The following is a 22,870-nucleotide window of genomic DNA, read 5'->3' on the forward strand; positions in this document are numbered from 1 at the left end:
CAATGCCTCTCTTAGCTTTGTTACTGAAATATAGACGATCAAACAGATCTTTAATGACGGATTTGATACTGACAGTATTTGATAGGTTACCATGCAATAGCGGGTACCATTTATCAGTTGGCAGCTGAGTGAGACTTTCTGAATATCAGACCAGTCGTGAGATGCTGGCAAACAGGAGCGGAGCTATAATTGGGTAGACATGTTCAAAGAACACGAGCCACCCAGCTCCACAGAGCCTCCTGATTTGCCTCTCCCCTCAAAATCCAGCCAGTCTCATTCCCAGCCGGCTTTGTTGTCAGTTTCGTGTTTTCTTCATTCTCTCCCTTGCTTGAAGCGAGGGAGAGGATGAAGAAAACATACAGCCAACAACAAAGCTGGCTGGGAAATGTGCTCCAGAGGGCTGCATGAGCCCGTCCTTGTACTGGCCACGCCCCCTGTGTGGGACATCACACACACGGGGTGTGGCTGGTGCACATGAGGGGCTGCTGGGAGGAGGGGTGGACACAAGCTCATCCTCCCCAAGCTATGATCCTGCGGGCAAATTACTCACATGATCTTGAAAGGCTTGATTAACACCATTGTTCAAATCTAAGTTTAGTATGAGTTCAAGTTTAACACAATGTTATTGACATTAGTGTGATGGTGTGAACCCATGTCAAGGTGGTTTATGGCCCAAGATGAATCTGAGATTCCCACCTTGGCATGGGTTCACACAATCACACTAATGTCAGTAACCCACATTAAACCCAGAATCAAACTGTTGTGTGAGCCAGGCCAAAGTAAGATTGGCAACATTTGCAATGCTGGCAAAGGCAGGATTTTTAGAAAACTTAATTTCAGCCCTAGCCTCGGTACCAAATAAGTGCAGTACCAAATAACACAGAGATGTTTCCTGAAATACAGCAATACTGTTGCTGGTGTCAACCTTGTGTTTCTTTTTAGATTGTGAGCCACTTTGAGAACTTTGGTTGAAGAGCAGTATATCATCATCATCTTGGTAGTAGTAGTATATTTTCTCCTTTGCAGGTTTAATATAACTTCCCGAGCAGGTGCTAATCAGCTGAAGATTTTAAACAATTTACTCTAATGGGCCTGAAGAGAGGAAATGAGAGGCAACTCCCTGTTTTCTCGGGCAGTGATGTCTTTGCACTTCTCAAGACTGTTAATGCAAACAAAGAGGAGGGGAGGGAAAGCCAATTACATGGCAAGGCGGCCAGTACATAAATAGAGCATGGGAGGCAACATGTAATTGTTTGTTTACTGAAAGAGTCAGCATGTGTTGAAATATAATCTGTGCCTCAAAAGGCGGTTTAAGGTTTCCACAGTTATCAGCTTGCCTTAGAATACATTCATACAGACAACAGGATGGGTGTCACCTTTAAGAACTTCCCATGAAGAGACTGGGTTGGAGAGCAGCCCTTGGACTTCTTGAATCCATTTGTAACTGGGGCCATATTTTGGACAGAGCCATGGCTAAAGGACCAATAATTTCAGTACCATCTGATGTCACACACACACACCTGTGTCCCTGGTTACAGGGTCCTGTAGAATCCAGAGGAAAAGGTTGTGGCACACAAGGACCAGGCAGTAGGGTACAGGAGAACCTCCATATTCGCAGGGGTTCCATTTCCTATTACTACCATGGATGTGGAAACCGTGAATTTGGAGTCATTGGGGCAATGCAAATCAGGGGGTTAGGTTCCTGGTGGGTTTTATACCCCAAAATGTTGGTTAACGGTCCTAGAAATGTGGGGAGAATGGTCTACCATGCATCATGAGTCTCCAGCAGTCCAGCAGTGCCCCCAATATTTAAAAAAAGGCCGAAAATCTTGTTTTTCCGGTTTCCCCCCCAAATGAGCCATTTTGATGCTCCCAATCTCAAAATGGCGGCCAGAAATGACCTCAGTGGTCACCCCTGACCTGTGGATATTCAAGGTTAACCTTTTCCCCCATTTCCCCCCACATATACAGAGGTCAGATGTAAATTACCTGACCACATAAACATGAAACCACAGGTATTGAGTCCGCGATTGACGAGGTTCTCCTATATGATTAAGAATATTAATAGTTTAATGAAATAAGTCCTGTTTACAGAAAGGCAAGAGCAGACTGCTTTCTCTTCTTTTGCTGCTTCCTGTTTTATCTGCCCTGCCTCCAGTCTAGGTCTGAAGTGAAAACTGTAACTAATCTAGAACGTGGCCTGGATCAAGAAATGGATTCACTAGAAACTCAACTGGTCCCAGAGACAGCTAAGGGAGGGAGGGAGGGTGGGAGGGAGGAAGGAAGGAAGAGAACCTGCCTTCCTACAGAATAAGACTAGACACCTACTCACAGTAGCGGTAAATTGTCCGGATGACCAATAATGCAACGCTCATGAAGGAAAGGAAGGAGGCCCTTCATGAAATCCCCAAGCCCTGACACACACACCCCATAGCCCTGATACCCCTTTTCCATAGCCACCCTGGGATCTGGAATGAACTCCCTCTTGTTGTTAGAGCTTCACCATTTCTAACACCCTTTAAATGAGCTCTCAAGACACACTTGTTTAACCAAGTCTTTGATCAACTGTGGGTGATCAAAGGTATTTACTCTTTTACTGTTCTTCTTGTTGTTGTTTCTGTATTATTGTAACTGGTTTTAATTGTTTGGATTGAATCTGTAGCGTTGTAGTCTATCTACTAATCTTTTGTGTTTTATGTTTATGAGGGAGGCAGATATAAAATTTAGTTTATTGTTGTTGTTGTTGTTGTTGTTTGTAAACTACCTGGAGCTTTTTCACATGAGGCTTTTAGCTCTCGTTGCATCCGACGAGCAAAGCCACTTTGAATAAGAATCACAGAAGCAGCTCCTCTCCATCACTGAAATCCAGGATTTCTTTTTACCCCAGACATAAATTGGGCTAAGCTACCATTCGGAAGGAATAACCCGAATTGTGTGTGAAGTGCTCCCAAAGATATCACACGGACTTCAACGAGAATCTGGCTGATGTGCAATCATACACACTCCCAGCCAGCGGAGATTTGAGGTAAAAGCCCCCATGTGAAAAGGCTCCAGGAGACATTTCTTTTGGGCAGTATAAACATCCTCTATAATAAAAGGCTTGGTGTCCGTCCGTGGACGGACACCAAGCGTGTGTCCGTGCCTCCAATGGTTGTTCTGGGCATGCGACAGGGCAGGGAGACACAACCGCCAGCACCCGGCGGCTATGTTGGGCGGCCAAGCGGCCGCCCAGAAGAAGCCAGGAAGGGGTGGCGGAGAAAATTGGCTGAGGCGGCGGCAGAGCCGCCGCCACGGCCAGAAGAGACAGAGACTGGGCCGGCGGGGGGCCGGAGTGGAGGCCGGCGGTGGCGGGCGGCCCTGGCCCGGCCGGGGAGACCGGCGGCGGCACGGAGGCCGAAAGCGAAGGGCCCGCGCTGGCCACAGACTCCAAAGACGGCGGCGCCCGGCCCAGGGGCCCTTGCCGCGGCATGGAGGCAGGCGGGGGCAGGAGGGATGAAGACAGGCCGCGGCATGGAGGCAGGCGGGGGCGGGAGGGAGAATGGTGGCGGCGGGTCCGGAGCCCAGAACCTCGGCCATGAGCTGCGGCGGAGAGGGAAACTGGACAGGGGAAAAAAAGTGAGAAGGGGCAAGGGAGAGGAAAGAGGCAAGGGAGGGGGGGAAGGGGGGGAAGGGAAGGGAAGGCTGGCGCCCGTTATTATAACGGGCTAAAAAATACTAGTGTAATCAATAAATACATTAAAGAAAATCATTCCCAGCCACAAAGGCTAAAGACCACATTTGGTAATCCAGGGTGGAGAACCCCTGTCATAGGCCCTTGTTAGGACTCCAAAAGACTGAATGTTTGCCCCCTGCTTAGGTGGTTTACAATAAAACATAGAAGCAATAAAACACTAAATAATAATCGAACAAACATAAAAAGCAAAACAGCAAGGAAAAAAACAGCACACAGGACTAAAGCTGATTAAAACTGGAAACCGAGTTAGAACAAATTTTAAAATGCTTTTTAATAAGTAGGCTTTCCAGGTTCTTTTTAAAACTGATCTAGGAAGAAAACTGATGAAGCACCTCTGAGAAGGCATTTCAGAGTTTGGGGGTGGGGGTGCTCCAGAGAAGGACTGGTCCCTAGGCCCCACCAATCAGATCTGTGTCAGGGCGAGATCAAGAACAAGACCTAAGATGATGATCTGTGGTCCTGGCATATGGGCCAAGGCAGGACCATATGCTTAACTCAGCAGTTAAAACACACAAATAAAATTTGTTTTAAAAACTATAAGCAAAACAATAAAAACTGAGATTGTGACTTACGAAATGGAAAAGCAGTGAGAAAACACTTCCAAATCTGATGCCATCTTGCAGTCGGACCAGGATTGTCCTTAGAGAGACCCGGTGGGGTGCGGGGCCCGGGGCAAATCAGCCAGTGCGGGGCCCCCTTCCAGTTAATTCTAATGGGGGTTAAAAGAGTGGGGCCTGGGGCAGTCGCCCTGTTTGCCATGCCCTAAGGATAGCCCTGAGTCTGATCTAGATATTCCAGTCCCAAGCCATGTACAACTTTAAAGGTCAAAAACAGCACTTGTAATCTGGCCCAGAAGCAGGCTAGCAGCCAGTGAAGATGTTAGACCTCTGTAACAACTAGCACCCATGACTATTCTTGGGACAGCATTCTCAAACAGTACGCTGCGCAAGTACGGCGGCCATTTTGTCAGCCCCAGGTCGTACGACTGCCCAGTCCTGCAACAATGCGTTGTGACTGGCCATTCTGGAATCACACAGAATTAAGACATGATGAAGGGTTGAACCGATATGTGTAAGTCAGTTTATTCAAGTATGGTCTGTCTATTTTGTGGCTTCGCCTGGTACAGCCAGTGCTGGCGCTGCCGGAGGAGGGTGGCAAGAGGCACCTTCAAGTGTAAACTAGTAGGCGCTTACCTCTCCTTCCACCACACCTGAAAGCAGTTTGGAGCAGCAGTGCACTGCCCAGCGCCTGCTGCAGTGGGGCAACGGATCCGCCAATCAGCTGGCAGAGGCCATTTGCGTGGCCACAAAATGGCCTCCAAGCATGTGCAGAGGCCAGCTGAGTGGCAGAGCCGACCACCTGCTGCAGTGGGTGCTGAGTAGTGCCACACTGCTCGGAGCAGCTTTCTGGTGCGGTAGTCGCGGAGGTAAGCACCGACTAACTGACGCGTAAAGGTGCCTCCCGCCTCCTGCACTGGCCACCACTGACAAGGGCGCTTCCCAGACTAGCTGCTCAGCAGCAACAAAATACCTCCATTCGGGCAAGACACATTCGAAACATAAACAGCAGGGGGAGCAGTCTCGCGGAAACTAACAACCCGAAAAACGAGCAACTTTTTCACACCGGATATACGACGTCCTAGCTCTATATCACAGTGACTGAATTCGAAACAAGGCCTTGGAAACGTGAATGGCACCCTGCTGTCCACACAGGGACTGCGGTGTCACAACACAGGAAGTGAGGAAGCACACTTCCGAGATACGACGTGGCCCCTTTGCAGGGTCTAGTCTGGAAAGCGCCCTGGTACAGTTCCTGGAATGTGGATATTTCTGTCAGTTTGAACAGATACCATCTATCTTTTCTGTGTTTCATCCAGCACCTTCAACTTTGTGTAGGTTTTAAAAGAAAAGGGGGGAAAGTGAGGAAAAATATATATTCCTAGAGAGGGATAATCCTACAAGGGAGCCTTGCTTCTTCCTGGACGACATTGTCACAAAGGGCACTGACAACTCAAATAATTCCGACAGTTTGACAGCTTGCCTAGAACTTGATGCTGTGAATTAATCTATCTTGGCAATAGGCTCCCGGTGAATATTTAAATAGGTTGGTAGTCAACACTAGAACTCTGCAATGTAATATATTTTGGCAGTACGAGAGGCAGTAAACCTGAGAGCCAAATGAAAGTATAAGCAGCAGTTTTACCTTTCTCAATCTCAGCAAGAATTTGTTTTAAAAACTGCTTCCTTCCCTGCACATAAGGAAATAATAATCTGAAAAAATGCAGATCCTTTCTTCTGCAGTACCTTCCAGCCAATAACTTGGAACCATTGGTTACAATATAGGCTGATTATGAAACTGCACCTTCAGCATAACCCTATCTACTTGAAAGATGATTGTTTATCTAAGGCACACATTACTCTTGGGAGACCTGAGGTTCCTTGCAAGGGTATCAAGTATACCTCAGTGAGAAGACTACAGACAAGCTTCCTGTGAAAAAACAGTTTGCTCACTGCTACCAATCTTTTCCTGCACTTTCCCTGATTGCATTCAAGGGAGACCTTTCATGAGGTGAGGGAGCAGGCCCGCACCGAGATCTTGCAAGGCTTGGAGATCTCGTGAGACTTCCAGAGAGACCGGGAGCTCTCACAAGACTACCAGCGACGTCTCGACTGTATATAAGGACTGGCTGGCCGATGATGAGGGGCCAGTCTGGTGAGAGCTGCCCAATGAGCGGGAGTTCCAAGATCCAAGGTACTAAAGGGGCAAGAGCATCGTAACAGGCGGCCTCTGGCAAAAACAGGCGTCTGTGAGGAAGCGAGCTCAAGGGCCCAAACTCTGAGGCTGGAGCCTAAGTCGCTGTGAACACAGGCTACAAAGGGTGCCCAACACAGCTTGACTACCACTACCAATCTTCCCCGGATGTGCACAGTTGCAGTGGAGAGTTGGCTATGCACATACCCTCGGTTTGCCTAGATACAGTGGTCAACACACTGTGCAGTGTCCCATGGGCACTGTGAGCACCGCAGGAATTGCTGCATGCTCGTAAATCTGCATCGACACAGTTGCATACGCGCTTTCTTACACAAATCCCCCCGATTTCACAGAGTTGTGCAATGGGCAGCCATTGGAAAGAATGGCCGTCCACCATGTGTCTGCACGATTCCGTGTGTTTGTGCAAGACCACTCTTGCACAACTGCATCAACCAACTGCTGCAGCGGTCCCCGTGGTGCTTGCAACGCCTGCAGGACGCTGTGCAGTGTGTCTGCCAGCTAGACTTATCTAGTCTGGCCTGCACTGCAGGCAAAATAAATCTGCAGCTCAAAACATGTCCCCAAATCCTCTGCAAGTAGTGACCGAAATGAAACGCACTGTGATGCAGCTGGAACTCTCCGTATCAGGGCTGCAGCAGAGGCAGAAGTGATCACCACTTCTCTCTTGCATTGGTGCTGCTTTCTGCCTCTGCTGAAATCCTGACACAGAGGAGCATTCCATGCAGAGCATTCCAGCACTTCTACTGCCGCACAGCATGATGCCGGCCACTATTTCCATGAGAAGCACAAAGAGGTTCCTCAGCACACTAGTTGATGGGGGGTGGGGGGAAACCCCGGTGTGCTAGAGCAGGCTCAGAGGTGCACCTAGGTAATTTTGGAGCCTGGACCTAAAGGCCTTTGGAGCCCCCCTCCCCCGCCACTTTGGAAGCCCCATACACACACTGGGACACACGCAGTGTTTGTAACCTGTGCGTTCTTGAGGGCACAAATGGCAATTGAACTCACAAAAATGCAAGAATATAAAACAGGTATATTTATGCCGATATGCATTTCAACACACAATTTAACATATTCCCTTCCCACATATTTCTTTCCCCACTCCCCTCTCTGTCTCTAAAGCAGAGGTCACGTTCAGCCACTTGGCACAGTGGCAGGCCAGCACCACCCAGGACAGACTATGGAGGATTTGGAGGCCCCCAGGGAGTGTGCAGGCCCTGGACTTCAGCCCAGAAGTCCAGGGATAAGAATGCCTCTGAGCAGGCTGGCACAACAGGCCCAGGGACTGGATCTGGCCCACGTGGACTGTTTTGCCGGCCCAGGGGTGGCCCAAAGCTTTGTGGTGCCTGAGGTGAGGCGCAAAACGTGATGGTCTTGCACTATATGCCCTGGTGGGGGTCACCCCCCACTTCAAAATTAATCTTTGCAAGCTTTGAAAGTGTACCAGGAGCACGGAGGAGGAGGAGAGGTTTAGCAGCCTCCTTCTCTCTCTTCATGCTACGGGTAACTAATCATTGCAAAATCACAAATCAGAAAATAGGTTTATGCCCCCAGCTGGCATTAGTAAATATATTTTCTGGGGTCAACACAGATGTGTCATTAAAACAAAAACCAAAAAAAAAAAAACAACCCACAAAAAAACTAGTGGTGTTTTATGGTAACTGCGGCCAGGTTAACTATAGCCATGCACAGGAAAAATCAAACCATGTCAATATGCATAACTGGTATAAGCATCTATGTCATATTGCAATATCACAAAAGTTATCTCATATTATTCAGTCTTGTGCAAATCAGACCGCAAATAACTCTTTTTATGTTATATGGTCAGATTATATTCATTACATCAATTGGGAGAATTATGGTGGTCTTCTTGCCCCAGATAATATTAGAATGTGAATGGATGGCTCGCTTGGGGTTTGTTGTATGACGTTTTGCCGTTTGTGTTTGGATTAATCTTGTTTTGCATTGTAAATTTCCTTCTAATAAAGTCTAATTAAAAGGGAAGAAAAAATAATAATATTTTAATGAGTAACTAATAATTGCTTTCATTTACATATAATAATTCATCTTAATGTAATTATGAACATTTCCCTTGTGCCCCTCCCCCCACACCAAGTCATGGTTGGTTCTGTCCCACCAGGATATTTGAGTTCTGCACTCCTGCGCCAGAGTGCTTTATTATGAGTCAAGCTATACATTTAATCAACCAGCCATTCAATAAATATTAAAAGGCAATCCAGTCTTGGTGCTGAGCTGGGAGGCTCTTACTAAAATAAAGTGATGGGCCAAAAAAGAGAAGAGCCAGGATCGTCTAACTCATCTCTCATTTTTATTTGATTCAAATCTCTGCTACTGTACAGGCAACCGAAAACTTTCAGCCAGGAGCTAATGTACGCTGTAGGTCACCTCAAGGTATTTTGGGGAGATATTTGCATAAGGACTGCCACAGCTGGCACCGCATAATTGAAAGCTGAAAGCACCTCATTAAAAATACATGCAAGTCAAAGAATGCATCCCGACTGTATCTGTTTCAAGTTCAATTAGGTTCAAATGGAACCTTACCAGCCTTCCTCCAAAGGGCTGACATGCTTCAGTAACACTGAGCTCCTCTTTGTTTTCCCAGTAATTCAATGGAATATCCTTTCTTTTCATTCATCTTAAAAAAAAAAAAAAAAAACCTGAGAATTCAACGTATAGACATCCAGAAGCTACCCAAGTGTGATAATTTATTATTTATTTAAAAATATTATACCCCCACCTTTCTTTTCGAAAAAATCAAGGCAGCTTACAGAACATGAAAAAAGGAAGGGAAAGAAGGAGGTATAAAACAAATCAAAACACATAGCACCAGATAATCAACAAAAGAATGATCATCAGACAAAATGAGGGAATCCCAGCTGGGGAAAGTACCGTATTTTCCGGCGTATAAGACGACTTTTCACACCATAAATTTCTGCTCGTAAATGGGGGGATCGTCTTATACGCCGAGTATAGTTTAGGGATCGCTAATTATACTATGGTTCCAAGCTCCTGTTGTGCCCCTTACCTCCTCCTGCACACACACAGCTTTCCGGTGCAGTGTAACAGCGGGCGGAGGGAAAGCGGAGCCCGCCCCTGCATCCACTACCGCCCATTGTAGTCCCAAGCTCCTGTTGTGCCCCTTACCTCCTCCTCCTGCACACACAGCATACAGTACAGTATAGAAAATGTCCAACAGTCAAAATCCTATCATGCCATCATCAAACCCCATCATGGCACCGGCAAGAAAAAAGAAATATGAAGCTAGTTTCAAACTTAAAGTTGTAAACTTTGCCATGGAACATAATAATTGCGCTGCTGCAAGACAATATGGAGTAACAGAAAAGATGGTTCGGTTCTTATAAGTTTTATTTGGTGTGCGGAAGAGGGGGTAGTCTTATACGGCGAGTATATAACAAAATCTATATTTTAACTGGAAAAGTCAGGGGGTCGTCTTATACGGCCAGTCGTCTTATACGCCAGAAAATACGGGTAAGTTTTAGCCAGCCAGTGAAATACTACCAAGGAGGAGACCACTCTAATATCTCCGGGCGGGGGGGGGAGCAGTGGCAGCACACACACACACACACACACACACACACACACACACACACACAGAGGTATAGAAGGGGACAAAGTGCATTTCTGGGTGGGCAAGCTGTGTCTCACATATTAGATTTCTGAAAGAGAAATGGGGTCAGCTGTGGGTGGCAACTGCTTTTCTGAGGGGCATTTGTCAACCTCCCACCCCACACACACACACAGATCCACGCTTGGCAGGGAGTTCCCAGGATGGAGGCAACCCCTGAGAAGTCTCTCTCTTGCATGACCTTCAGTGAACGATCACCACACAAATAGTGTAAAGGGATCTGAAACTAAGGATCCCAACCACAACCCAACAGATTCCTCATGTCCTTTTCTCCAATTGTATAATTGGATCTGTTGGGTTGTGCATTGGATTATTCAAGTGAACTCTGCCAGCAAAGATACACACACAAGATGGCCTCTCTGGACGTTCTCATGGGGCGGACAGATCCGAATTTGCGGTCCTTCAGGTACCGACTTGCTCCCAAACCATTTATGCTTTTAATGGCAGGGCAAGAGTTGAGTGCACATAAGGATGCTCTGACACTCCCAAGGATCCTGTCCACATCCTCAGGCTGAACAAGCTGAAAAGAATCCGTTTGGAATTGCCATTGCGGTGTCCAAGTCGTGGAGGATGAGAACGATTTTACCTGCAAAGTGCTTTGCAAATTGGTCATCACATGTCACAGAGGTGTCCTCTAACCAACTGAAGGGGCCAGGATGTAGCAGGCCCTGCATCCATCAAAAGAGCTCCACTGGGAAGGACTCTGCAGTTGCAATAGTGACAGAAAAGTAGACTCTCTTCACTGCCATGGAGTAGTCCTCTACCAGGAAACGATCTGTCCAGGATGTTAATATCCTTCTTACTAGATCACTTCTTTCCACTCCACAGAAAACACCACATCAAGAAGATGCTTCACTCTCTGAGTGAGTGACAGTCTTAGCTGGGAGGAGCCCACGGTTGGCCATGAAATCTGGAGCTGCACTTGTGGTGGGAGATCTGGTGCAAACACTGAAGCTTCCCAAAACTATAAGCCTGTGGAACCCCAATACCACACCTGAATTACCCCGGCCAGTTCAGGCAGAGGGAATGTTGGCCGACAGGGTGGGCCAACAGAACTACAACTACAGAAAATATTTATATGCCACTTTTCAAGAAATGCTCTCAAAGTGGTTTGCATAGAAAAAGAAATGAGATGGTTCCCTGTCCCCAAAGGGCTCACAAGCTAAAAAGAAACACAGGGTATACACCAGCAACAGCCACTAGAGGGATGCAGTGCTGGGGATGGATAGGGCCAGTTGCTTTCCCCCAGCTAAATATAAGAAAATAACCACGTTAAAGGGTGCCTCTTTGCTTAGTTAGCAGGGGTTTCAGAACTTGTGGCCACATTCGCACATAACACAAAACCGGTGATCCCTTCACCTCCAGTTTTAGAAACTGTACATTCGAATTGTACAGGCAACCACAGTTTTGTTAGGAAATGGATCTGCGGTTTCCCTTCCCAAACTGCCTTTTGTACCTTCAGTTTGTAGTGAGGTTAATTCACTTCCTGGACCTCTGGTTCCACAGTGCCAGCCTTACAACCTGTGGTATATTTGGTTAATCCATTCATTGATCCAGGCCATGGTGCTTTAGTTACTTGCATTCCAGTCCTGGAGTAGAGGCGGGGCTAACAAACAGCCAGCAGCAAGAGCACTGAAAAGCAGTCTGCACTTGCCTCTCTGTACACAAAATGGCTCAGGGCGGTTTACAATTAAAACAAACCACTAAAACAGTAAAGAGCTAAAACAAATTTTAAAAACAACAATTAACAATTTTAAAACATTTTGAAATAATTAAACAATTACAGTGATTAAAAACCCCGAAATCGGGTTTTGAATTTTAAAATAAACCAAAAATTAAAAACCCCAAAATTTAGGAAGCTGAGAAAGCCTGGGTGAAAAGATGGGTTTTCAGGTGTTTTTTGAAAATTGCCAGAGATGGGGAGGATCGTATCTCAGCAGAGAGCGCATTCCACAATCTTGGGGCAGTGACCGAGAAGGCCCGTCTCTGCGTAGCTACCAAACAAGTCGGCGGTAACTGGAGACGGACCTCCACAGATGACCTCAATGGGCGGTGGGACTTGTAGTGAAGAAGACGCTCTCTTAGATACCCAGGGCCTAAGCCATTTAGGGCTTTGTAGGTTATAACTAGCATTTTGTATTTTGTCCGGAAACCTATTGGCAGCCAGTATAACTCCATCAGTAAAGGAGTAACATGGTCTCTCCAAGATGACCCAGAGACCAACCTGGCTGCCACATTCTGAACCAATTGAAGTTTCCAGACTACATACAAAGGCAGCCCCACATAGAGTGCATTACAAAAGTCAAGTCTGGAGGTTACCAGCAGATGTACCACAGTTTTGAGGTCATTGATCTCAAGAAACGGGCTCAGCTAGCGTATCAGTCAGAGCTGATAGAAAGCACCCCTGGCCACCACTTCAACCTAAGAAACCAGGGAGAGGTGTGAATCCAGAAGCATTACACTATTAATATTCCTGATTCAACTCCACTGTCTTGTCCTTGCATACCACAACTCTCTCCTCTGGATTCTATATATCTGAAGACTAGCACCGTAGTTTCCCCCTTCTGCAACCACAGTTGAGGGAGTAAGCTCCTCCCTTGCTCCGGCTGCTATTGGCTGCCGGGGCTGTCCTTCATTGGAGAAGGAAGCCCTGGCAGTCAGGTCCCCCTCCTCTCTACAGTCAGCAAGATTGCAGAGAGGGAGCTCTTCATTTTGTTCGAATGTGGGCTGGTGGGGGCGGCAGATCCACAGATCCATTGGGTCCGTGGTTCTGTGTTACATCCATAGGCAGCCACTTTCTTGTCTCCAAAGCCAGCCTTGGACACAGTCAGTCAAACCCAGATGACTGACAAAGGGGATACCTAGATAGGGGGATGGATCCACAGTCTGTACCCATTCGCACATAACGTGAAACCAGAGTTGAAGCAGCCTCAGGTTTAAATTTTTGTATGTCCGAAAGCATTCAACCGCAGTTCAGACTCCAAAGCAGCCTGAGGTTTTCCTCCCAAGACTCTGATTTGAAGCTTCAGTTTGTAGTGGGTTTCACCACCCCTACCTGCAGTTTGACAGTGCCAGTATTATGTTAAAATGGTGCACTGCGGTCCTACTCTGCAGCAAGTGGAGTTGAGGGAGGAAGCTCCTCCCTTGCTCCGGCTGTGATTGGCTGCCAGGTGTGTCCTTCAGACCATAAGGAAGCCCACACAGTCAGTTCCCCCTCCTCTCTGCAGTCTCCCTGACTGCAGAGAGCCTCCTGTCCATTATTTCCAAATGCAGACAGGAGAGCAGGGGAGGGGGGCAAGTTCTACGTTACATGCAAATACAGTCACTATCATGACTCCATCTCCCCAGCCTTTCATATGAAGCTTCTGCAGCATCCTAAAACCTGGTGGACAATACTGGGAGATAGAAACCTCACCTGAATCATCCAACCAGATTTCAGTGAGGTTAGCTGGTTATTACCTATAAAGCCCTAAACAGCCTAGGCCCTGAGTATTTAAGAGAACATCTTCTTTGCCATGAACCCCACCGGCCATTAAGATCAGCTGGAGAGGTTCGTCTGCGGTTGCTGCCAGCTCGTCTGGCAGCTACTCGGGAACAAGCCTTCTCCGTTGCTGCCTCTGGGCTTTGGAATGTGCTCCCTGTTGAAATAAGAGCCTCACCATCTCTGGCAACTTTTAAGAAGGCACTGAAGACATATTTATTCACCTAGGCTTTTAATTAGACTTATAGTTAAAAATAATAATAATTGGGTTTTAACTGATTTTAAGGTTAACAATTTTAATGTTTAAATGGTTTTAATTGTAAACCAGCCAGAGACGCACATTTTGGGCGTAGGCAACCTTGGCTCTCCAGCTGTTAATTGCATTTATTATGGCTATGTACAGTTCATTGTGCCTGGGGATGATGGGAGTTGTTGCTCAAGAACAGATGGAGAGGAAGGTTGCCTATCCCTGCCATATATCATAACGCTTGTCTAGTCATATATAAATGGCAGTGTTGCCTTGGAGGATATACTGGTGGCTTCACCCTCCACTTTCCACTTATCATAGGAACCTAGGAACATAGGAAGCTGCCTTCTACCGAGTCAGACCCTTGATCCATTTAGCTCAGTATTGTCTACACAGACTGGCAGTGGCTTCTCCAAGGTTGCAGGCAGGAGTCTCTCTCAGTCTCAGCCCTATCTTGGAGAAGATAGTCTCCCATTCAAATGCAAGCTGAGGTGGACGCAGCTTAGCAAAGGGGACAATTCATGCTCACTACCACAAGACCAGCTCTGCTCTCATATCTGTTGGAAGTGAAGGACTATGCGCTGTCTCTTGTCTCAATGACATAGGAGGACAGACTAGTGAGTCAGAGGGCTAGAGGGTCAAGACATTGGTCATCCCTTCTCTACTGCTCTGACACTATCCCTTTGATATGTAGATTGCTAATCTCAGGGACTTCCTTCCTGCTACTTCCTCTTCCCTTCCTTCTCCCTTGCAACATGCATGCTCCTCTCTCCCTGCACCATGTGTGCAGAGATGCAGAATCCATCTGCATCCAGCTAGATAGATAGATTAGAGATCCTATCTCTTCACTTTCATATCTAGAATGGAGTTCTTTAATAAATACTCCTTATATTGATTTGAAACTATGAACTGGCTCCAAGTTATTTTATTCTCAGCATACACACATGCCTAACCAAATTCCGCTTGTTGTGCCTCCGTGCACTCTGCTATAATGAAAAAAGGTTTCTCTTACCAGAGAGAATTCCCAACAATATCCCCCACCCCCAAGTTGCAAATCCAGCAGTGAGGCTGCAAATGCTCAGAGTAATACACAAATGGGAGAGCTTTTTAGCTTACAAACTGCAGCTGGACTAGATGGAGAAAGGGAGATGCCTGGAAAGGGATTAAGATTAGCATCGCTTATGCACTTACATAATGTTCGGCCTACATTTGACTTCCGAACACACCCATTCATTATTTGCTATGCGTGGCCACTGCAAGAACTGTGTGCATCAGGGCCAGGATAACCATCCCAATTGCATATATCAAATCCCAGAGGTTAGTTTGTGTTTCTGAGACAAAGAAAAATAATCATTTCAGTGCTAGGAATGAGTCAGTAATTGGCTTCTGCAGCTGCCACAGATGCTCTCCCTGCTGATTTAAGGCTCGTACAGATGTTATCTTTGTAGAGGAGGTGGCACTGCACTTGAAGCTATTCTGTTGCATGAGATATGGATCATCAGCTTGCATCTGTTGCAGAGGACCTAACATTTAAGCCACTTTTTAGTGGTACTGGTTACATGTACTTCTCCCAACTCTGTTGCTCTGCTAGTATCTCTATTAAAGCTGAGGTTCCCTAAAGGAGTCCGCACAATTGAAAATTGGACAGGGCAAGCATCTTATCCAGCTTCGAGAGCTGTACACACTCCTGGTTTTCATTCATGTGTGAGCAAACAACTCGATGGGGTGAGGAGCGATTGTGTGTGAAAAAGGAGCTGGGTAGGATGGGTTTTTACTCCTACCTTGTTAAAATGCTGGGTATGAGAGCTGGGTAGGACAGTGCTGTCCTACCCAGCTCCCCTCTCACACATGATCACTCCCCATTCCTTCTACCAAGTTGTTTGCTCATACCCGATAGAAAACTGGGAGTGCGAGCAGCTCCCAAAGCTGGGTAGGATGCTTGTCCGACCCAGTTTTCACTCCTATGACCTACCCTTTTCTGTGTGTGAATACGATGAATATTTATATACTACTTTTCAACCAAAATTCCCAAATCGGTTGACATAGATATAAATAAATAAATAAATAAATAAATAAAATGGCTCCCTGCCTCCAGGGGGCTCACAATCTAAAAAAGATACATAAGATTGACACCAGCAACAACTACTACTGGCGGGTTGCTGTGCTGGGTATGGCTAGGGCCATGTTCACGGCTATACAACTATCCTGAATGGACACCTATTGGATAGTTCCCATAACATCACAAACAACAAGATTAGAGACAAAATTTACAACACACACACACCACAACCACCCTATGTTCCTATTGGGCTTAAAGTACTGCTGTTGAATCAGTGTCGACTCCTGGCAACCACAGAGCCCTGTGGTTTTCTTTGGTAGAATACAGGAGATGATGCCTTTCAGCATCTTCCTATATCGCTGCTGCCCGATATAGGTGTTTCCCATAGTCTGGGAAACATACCAGTGGGGATTCAAACCAGCGGCCTCTTGCTCCCTAGGCAAGTTATAGTCTTTTAAAGTGTGAGTGCTTCTTGTGCTCATTTCAGCTTTACAAAAACTGTAAGGCTACACCTTCCTCTACAGTAGCCCCACCTAATCAAATATCTTTCCTTTTCAAAGGGCAGGTATTCAACTCACAGCCCTGGTTCCTATTTTTAAAGTGGTGGGCCATTTAGGATTGAATGATAACTGAGGCGAATACACTGTCACAACTCCTGGTGATGCTAAAAGTAAAGAGAGTTGGTGACCTCTAATGTGCCCAATGGGATTAATTTAGTGGAATAAACACCATTTGCATAATTCACTGAATGTATGCTTCTCAATATATTATCCTGAATTCATCTGGCTCAGAATGTCTACATTGACTGGCATCGGCTTTCCAAGGTTTCAGACAGGGATCTTGTAGAGCCAAGTGGTGTAGAGCAGGGTTTCTTAAACTTGGGCCCCCAGATTTTGTTGGACTACAACTCCCAGAATTCTCAGACATGGCCTTTGTGGTCCAACAACATCTGGAGGCCCAAGGTTAAGAAACCGTGGTGTAGAGAGCCAGCATGGTCCAGTGGTTAGTGTTGGACTAGGACTAGGGAGACCTAAGTTCAAATCCCTGTTCAGCCATGAAACTCACTGGGTGACTCAGGGCCAGTCACTTACCTCTCAGCCTAACCTACCTCACAGGGTTGTTATGAGGATAAACATAACCATGTATACCACTCTGGGTTCCTTGGAATAAGAGTGGGATATAAATGTAGCAAATAAATGAATTAAATAGATATTTCCCAGCCATACCTGAAGATTCTAGGGATTGAACCTAGGACCAAATGCATGCAAAGCATACTGAACAACAGCCTTATCCCCATTTCTCTCTGTAAATACCTATACATTGATATTATTTATGTATTTATTTATCATAGTTATATATTGCCTGATATGTATATCCCCAGGCAGTGTACAATAAATTAAAACATGGCAAATATAAAAACAGAATAATAAAAACAGCTTTACAGAATAAAAGCAATTAAACTATTTAAACATTATTTTATTTATTTATTTATTTTATTTATTGTTAAATTTATATACCGCCTTTCATTAAAAACATTCCCAAGGCGGTTTACAAAAGTTAAAAAAACATACAATAAAAATGACAATAAAAATATTAAGCTAAAAATATGAAACAAATCTAATTTAAAATCTATAAAATACAAACATAAAAACTATACACGGGTAAAACACACAGAAGCAGCAATAGAAACAATCATGTAAAGGCCTGGATAAAAAGCCAAGATTTAACAAGCTTTCTAAAAACTGTGATGGAGTCCAAGGAGCAAATGGCCGCTCGGAGAGCATTCCAGAGTCTGGGGGCAGCAACACAGAAGGCCCTGACCCGGGTGCATAAATTTTGACGAAAAGCCTGAGGACTTTTTAAAAGCAGTCAAAGATGGAGAAGCTCTGATTTTGACAGGGAGCACATTCCAGAATCCTGGGGCAGCCACAGAGAAGGCCCGGTTCTTCTCTGGAATATTAGATTCTGGAATATTGGTTTAAACTTACAGTAAATGCAGGCCTCTGTGGTTAAAATTCTAGTTGTTTGGAAGGACCTCCTAGAGAAAATTCAGTTCCATTTGGAATGGCCAAGGGACTGCAGGTGGAGAAAGATCCCCTTCCACCTGCCTATATATGTGAATGGAATGGATATATTAATGAATGCCACATTGCATCTGCTTTGGCCATCAGGTAGAGAAATATTGCCACACTGGGCATTATAGCAAAGCATTAGTATCATAATATCATCATCATTAGTATCACCGCCTTGAGATCCAATGCTTGGAAGAAAGATGGTATGTAAATCAATCAATCAAATACATACATAGATACATATTTCTGAACAAGGGTTGAAGAGCCAGCGTGGTATAGTAGTTAGAGTGCTAGACTAGGACCGGGGAGACCCGAGTTCAAATCCCCATTCAGCCATGAAACTAGTTGGGTGACTCTGGGCCAGTCACTTCTCTCTCAGCCTAACCTACTTCACAGGGTTGTTGTGAGGAGAAACTCAAGAATGTAGTACACCGCTCTGGGCTCCTTGGAGGAAAAGCGGGATATAAATGTAATAATAATAATAATAATAATAAATACAGATGCCACTTACAAATTATGATGCTTTTAGTACATAAGGTAAACAATGCAGATAAGGGTGTAGAGCTATCCAGTGTTTGATATTATTTATTTTTCTTATAAGAATATTGCTTGAATATACGTATACTTATATTTTATTATTTTTGAAAGCTCTTTTTAATATAAATATACAGGACTTATTTTTATTTTTCTCTTGTTAACTTGGCATTTTCAATAGAAATGCTTCTTTCTCATTTTTATCTGTACTTATGAAATGTAAGGTTGCTTCTTTATTCCGCTACCAAATTATGTGTGGTGATAAGTGAGGGAAGAGGTTGCTGCTTTTCTCCGTTTTCCAATGCTGATAACAATTTGCAAGGCTCGATATTTCTTGTATTTTGAACACTTTTGTCGTATCTTTCCTTTATCCACTCCTTAATTTTTTAAAAATTAAAAATTCTATTAAAAAACAACAACAACAAATTTCCCTGTGGTTTGGGGGGATGGGGGAGAAAAAAATGCAAAATACATAGTAATGGAATATCTGTACCAATATGTCCTTTACTAGTTGAGACTGATCTTCTGGTCTGTTGAACACTGGCAGTATACTTCTGAATATCGTAACCCCAGAAGCAAAGAGGAATACTACAGCATAATCACAGAGTACCTGCTTTGCGGGCAAAAGGTCCCAAGTTCAGTCACTGGCTTTTGCAGAGAAGTTTGGGAAAGGTCCCTCTGTGGAACCCTGGGAGGCTTCTGGTAGACGGGGCACTGGCCTAGGTAGACCAACGGTCTCTCATTGGACTCAGTGTAAGGCAACTTTATATGCTCCAGGCCCTTGCCTTCATGCCTTGCTTGTGAATGCACAGAGGCATATGGCTGGCTATTGTTGAAAACGCAAGGCTGGACTAGTCATATCTTGGTCTGAGGGCCAAACTGCACATGATGTGGGAATTCCACTACTGGAACACCTCATATTTTTTCATCTCTCTTAAGAAGAAGCCAAAGGAGGCGGCTCAGTTTGAATTTTGGCTCAATTGAGGTGTGTGTGTGTGTGGGGGGGAGTTTGAGAACCCTAGGCATAGGGTATAACCCTTTCCCCCTGTGCTACATCCCTGATTCAAATCATGCAGTCCAATCTACTATTAACCAGGGAAGGGAAAACTTTCTATTACAAATTATGCCTCTAAGTTTTTCCATCTGTAGCTAAGAGCTTCAGGGTAGGATATTTAAGTCAGTGAACTGGAACGGGGCAAAGGGTTAGACCCCCCTTCTCCCTACACCACAACCTGGAACCAAATCTCTCTTCTCTCTGCCACATACACAATAGAAACGTTCTTTTAAAAAGAAAGAAACAAAACATTAGAAGTTCCAGCTATGGAACTCCCATTGAACATCAGGTTTGGCCCTGATCCAGTTAGGCAATCCTTAGGTTCTTATTTAATAGCATCACATTCTTAGGCTTTTGGCCTCATAAATCTGCAGTTCTTTCTTCACTGATTTTAAAGCCTCAAACAAATAGCAAACATACATGATTGATATTGGAGGAAATTAAGCTGCACATTAACTGCAATACATTAGCATTAGATGGCTCATAAAGACATCAACAACAAGCCACTCAGCTAGCAGGTCAGTAAGCACAATGCGGTTGTAATCACAGCACTGGGAATAGCTACAAATCTTTTAATTGAGTTATACATAAAGCAATCATCAAACAATGACGCACCTCCGTTTTGCTGCGGTCGCATCTAGGAATGGGTTTTGTTCTTCCACCACTCGTCTTGATTCACGGTAATTTATTTGTTATATTTATTTATTTGGTGAATTTAGAGCCTGTTTTGCAACCATTGTTCTCAAAGTAGGTCACAATCACGAAAAAATAAAATGCCAGTAAATTTACAGCAACAAAAGCAAAATGTTTACAGTAAAGAGGGTTAAAAATCCTGCAAAACAGAGATTTAGCAAGAGAGTAGCATTGTAGCCACAGAAGGCTTACTTGCAAGGAATGGTTTGATAGTTCATTGAAAAAGGCCAGTCTCCTGAGTTTATCACACTGGACTTGGTGAGGCGCTTCACACGATCAAAAGTGCAGTGCCTAGAGGTGGTTTGAGGAGACAGCGGGCTTAGACTACTCTCCCCACACACGAGCAGGGAGCCGTCCCTGGGCAGCTGGATCGGCCGCCCACATGATTACTGGCTCCATCATGGAGCCGGTAGGGGCAGTGGGAATCAGGGGCCCTTGGCCACCAGAAATCCCAGGATGCCTCACATAAGTGCGCGGGGCATTCTGTGGAGACCCCCGAGGCCAGGAAGCTCGTTGGAGCCTCCCGGTCGGGGGTCTCCTCATGAGTCGCCACGGCGTGGAGCCGTGCTGTGGCAACTCACAATCGCCAAAATGGGGTTAGCAGAGCACTTGCTCAGCTAACCTCATTTAAGGGGGGGGAGAATTAAGCGGGCTAACCGCTGGGAGCCACATGGCTCCCGGTTCTCACAAGGTTCTCACAACTGCTTGAAAGTGGGCTGGGCTCCCTTAGCCCGCTTTTGAGTGATCGTGTGAATAGCCTCGGTAAAAGTCTGTTAAGCAGTGGCCATCAGCTTGATAGACGATGGTGCTTCCAAGAGGTTTTTGTCCTCAGATCTCAAAAAGCCCCAAATGTTGAAGCCTTACCTTGTAAGGAAGGTGCTCTAGCCCCCTGATCACCTTGGTTGCCTTTTTCTACACCGTCTGCACCTCCAGTTCTCCAGTATCCTTTCTGAGGTATGGTGACCAGAACACTACATAGTATTCCAAATGTGGCCTCACCATAGATTTGTATAATTATAATCCTATTCTACTGATGCACATAAAACATCTAAACCATCCTATAAGGATAGATGGAATATAGACTTTGGTTTCCAAGTGAGGGAAGAAGAATGGTTAATAATCTGAAACTCTTATTCACTAAGGTCATGTTCCCTAAACATTAAAGAAGAAGTATATAAGATTCTTACTCATTGGCTTCTTGCTCCGAATATGCTCGCAGAGTCAAATCCCGGTCGGTCTTCAAAGTGCTGGGAAAATTGTAAAGGAAAAGATTCCTTTCACCACCAATGGGGGTCATGTCCATTAACCTTTTTACTGCTTTACCAAAGTGGACTTCGGGAAAGCTGGGTCCAGTACAACAGCCTTTCACCTTCATCAAAAATTACAACAAACAAAAACCTCAGTAGTGTGGAAAGGCTTATAGGCATGTGGTGGAGGCAAATCAACAAGCTTCTATTTTAAAAAAAATAACAAGCAAGTTTACTTTTAGAAAAACTGGTTTAATTAAAACATTATTTTTGCATCAAAAAACAAAAAACAAATTCAAAACCGTTGTTAACAGAGCAGGTCAAGGAAAAATAAAAACTGGGGAAACACAATCACTACCTGGCTCTATACTGGTCCCTACTCAGAGTCCTCTGTGCTTTCTTTTCAGCTTCTGACTTGCTGGGTAGTCTCTTGTTCTACAGTACAGGTCTGGGTCTCAATCCAGCCTGGCTCTTCCTTTTCTTCTCGTGATTTCAGCTAGGAGAAATGACTTGACTTTCAAGCCAGAGGTTGACAGTTCGAATCCCCACTTGTATGTTTCCCAGACTATTTGAAACACCTATTTTGGGCACCAGTGATATAGGAAGATGCTGAACGGCATCATCTCATAGTGTGCGGGAGATGGCAATGGTAAAACCCTCCTGTATTCTACCGAAGACAACCACAGGGCTCTGTGGTCACCAGGAGTCGATACTGACTTAACAGCACACTTTACCTTTACTTTATGTCATCTTGCTGGCTGCTCACTCTCTGTTTTCCTGGACTCACTCTAGCAGACTTCCAGACTCTTCCTTCTTCTGCAACCTCCAGCTCTGACTCTCTCTCCAGCAGATGTGACTTGGCTCTGACTTCCAGGACCCTGACCTCTTGGACTCCTTAGTCCTCTCTCCAGCAACCCTCTCAAAACTCTCTCAATATATACAGTTTCTCTGGCCCAACAGTTTTTTAAGCCATCCAATTAGAACAAACAAAATTTCCCTCCGTTTTTTAAACTCTCTTTCCCCTCCAAAAACCAACTGTCAATCTACAGAAAAACGATTTTGAACTTTTGACCCTGCCAGCACAGGGATTCGCAACCATAGCATCTTATACAAGACAGTGTGAGAGCCATTTCCCACTGTGCTGACCTCTGCACATTCACAATACTGCACTTGTCTCAGTGCTGGGAAGGGAGATAGACGGAGTGAGAACTCTATGGAGAAAGTGCTGGGAACAGCTACATGTCCCAGCACCCTGTGAACGCCTTACAAGATGGTGCAGGGGCTCAAAAAGGGGCTCCATTTCCCTTAAAGGAC

The 22,870-nt window shown here is 45.2% G+C and overlaps 2 long non-coding RNA genes across 2 annotated transcripts in view; one reads left to right on the forward strand and one right to left on the reverse strand.

Moving 5' to 3' along the window:
• Window positions 1-2,278: 2,278 nt before the first annotated feature.
• Window positions 2,279-22,870, forward strand: part of LOC128349226 (uncharacterized) — a 38,334-nt gene continuing 17,742 nt past the window's right edge. The window contains exon 1 of the long non-coding RNA XR_008318634.1: window positions 2,279-2,581. This is a non-coding gene — a long non-coding RNA (uncharacterized LOC128349226). The remainder of the gene's footprint in view (window positions 2,582-22,870) is intronic.
• On the reverse strand, window positions 7,516-22,445 carry LOC128349225 (uncharacterized). The gene is made up of 4 exons (XR_008318633.1): window positions 22,291-22,445; window positions 21,497-21,678; window positions 9,065-9,158; window positions 7,516-8,491 (listed from the first exon to the last, which is right to left on the reverse strand). It is a non-coding gene; the product is annotated as an uncharacterized LOC128349225 (long non-coding RNA).

This window comes from Hemicordylus capensis, chromosome 3, assembly GCF_027244095.1.
Source record: "Hemicordylus capensis ecotype Gifberg chromosome 3, rHemCap1.1.pri, whole genome shotgun sequence".
In the NCBI taxonomy this organism is placed as follows: domain Eukaryota; kingdom Metazoa; phylum Chordata; class Lepidosauria; order Squamata; family Cordylidae; genus Hemicordylus; species Hemicordylus capensis.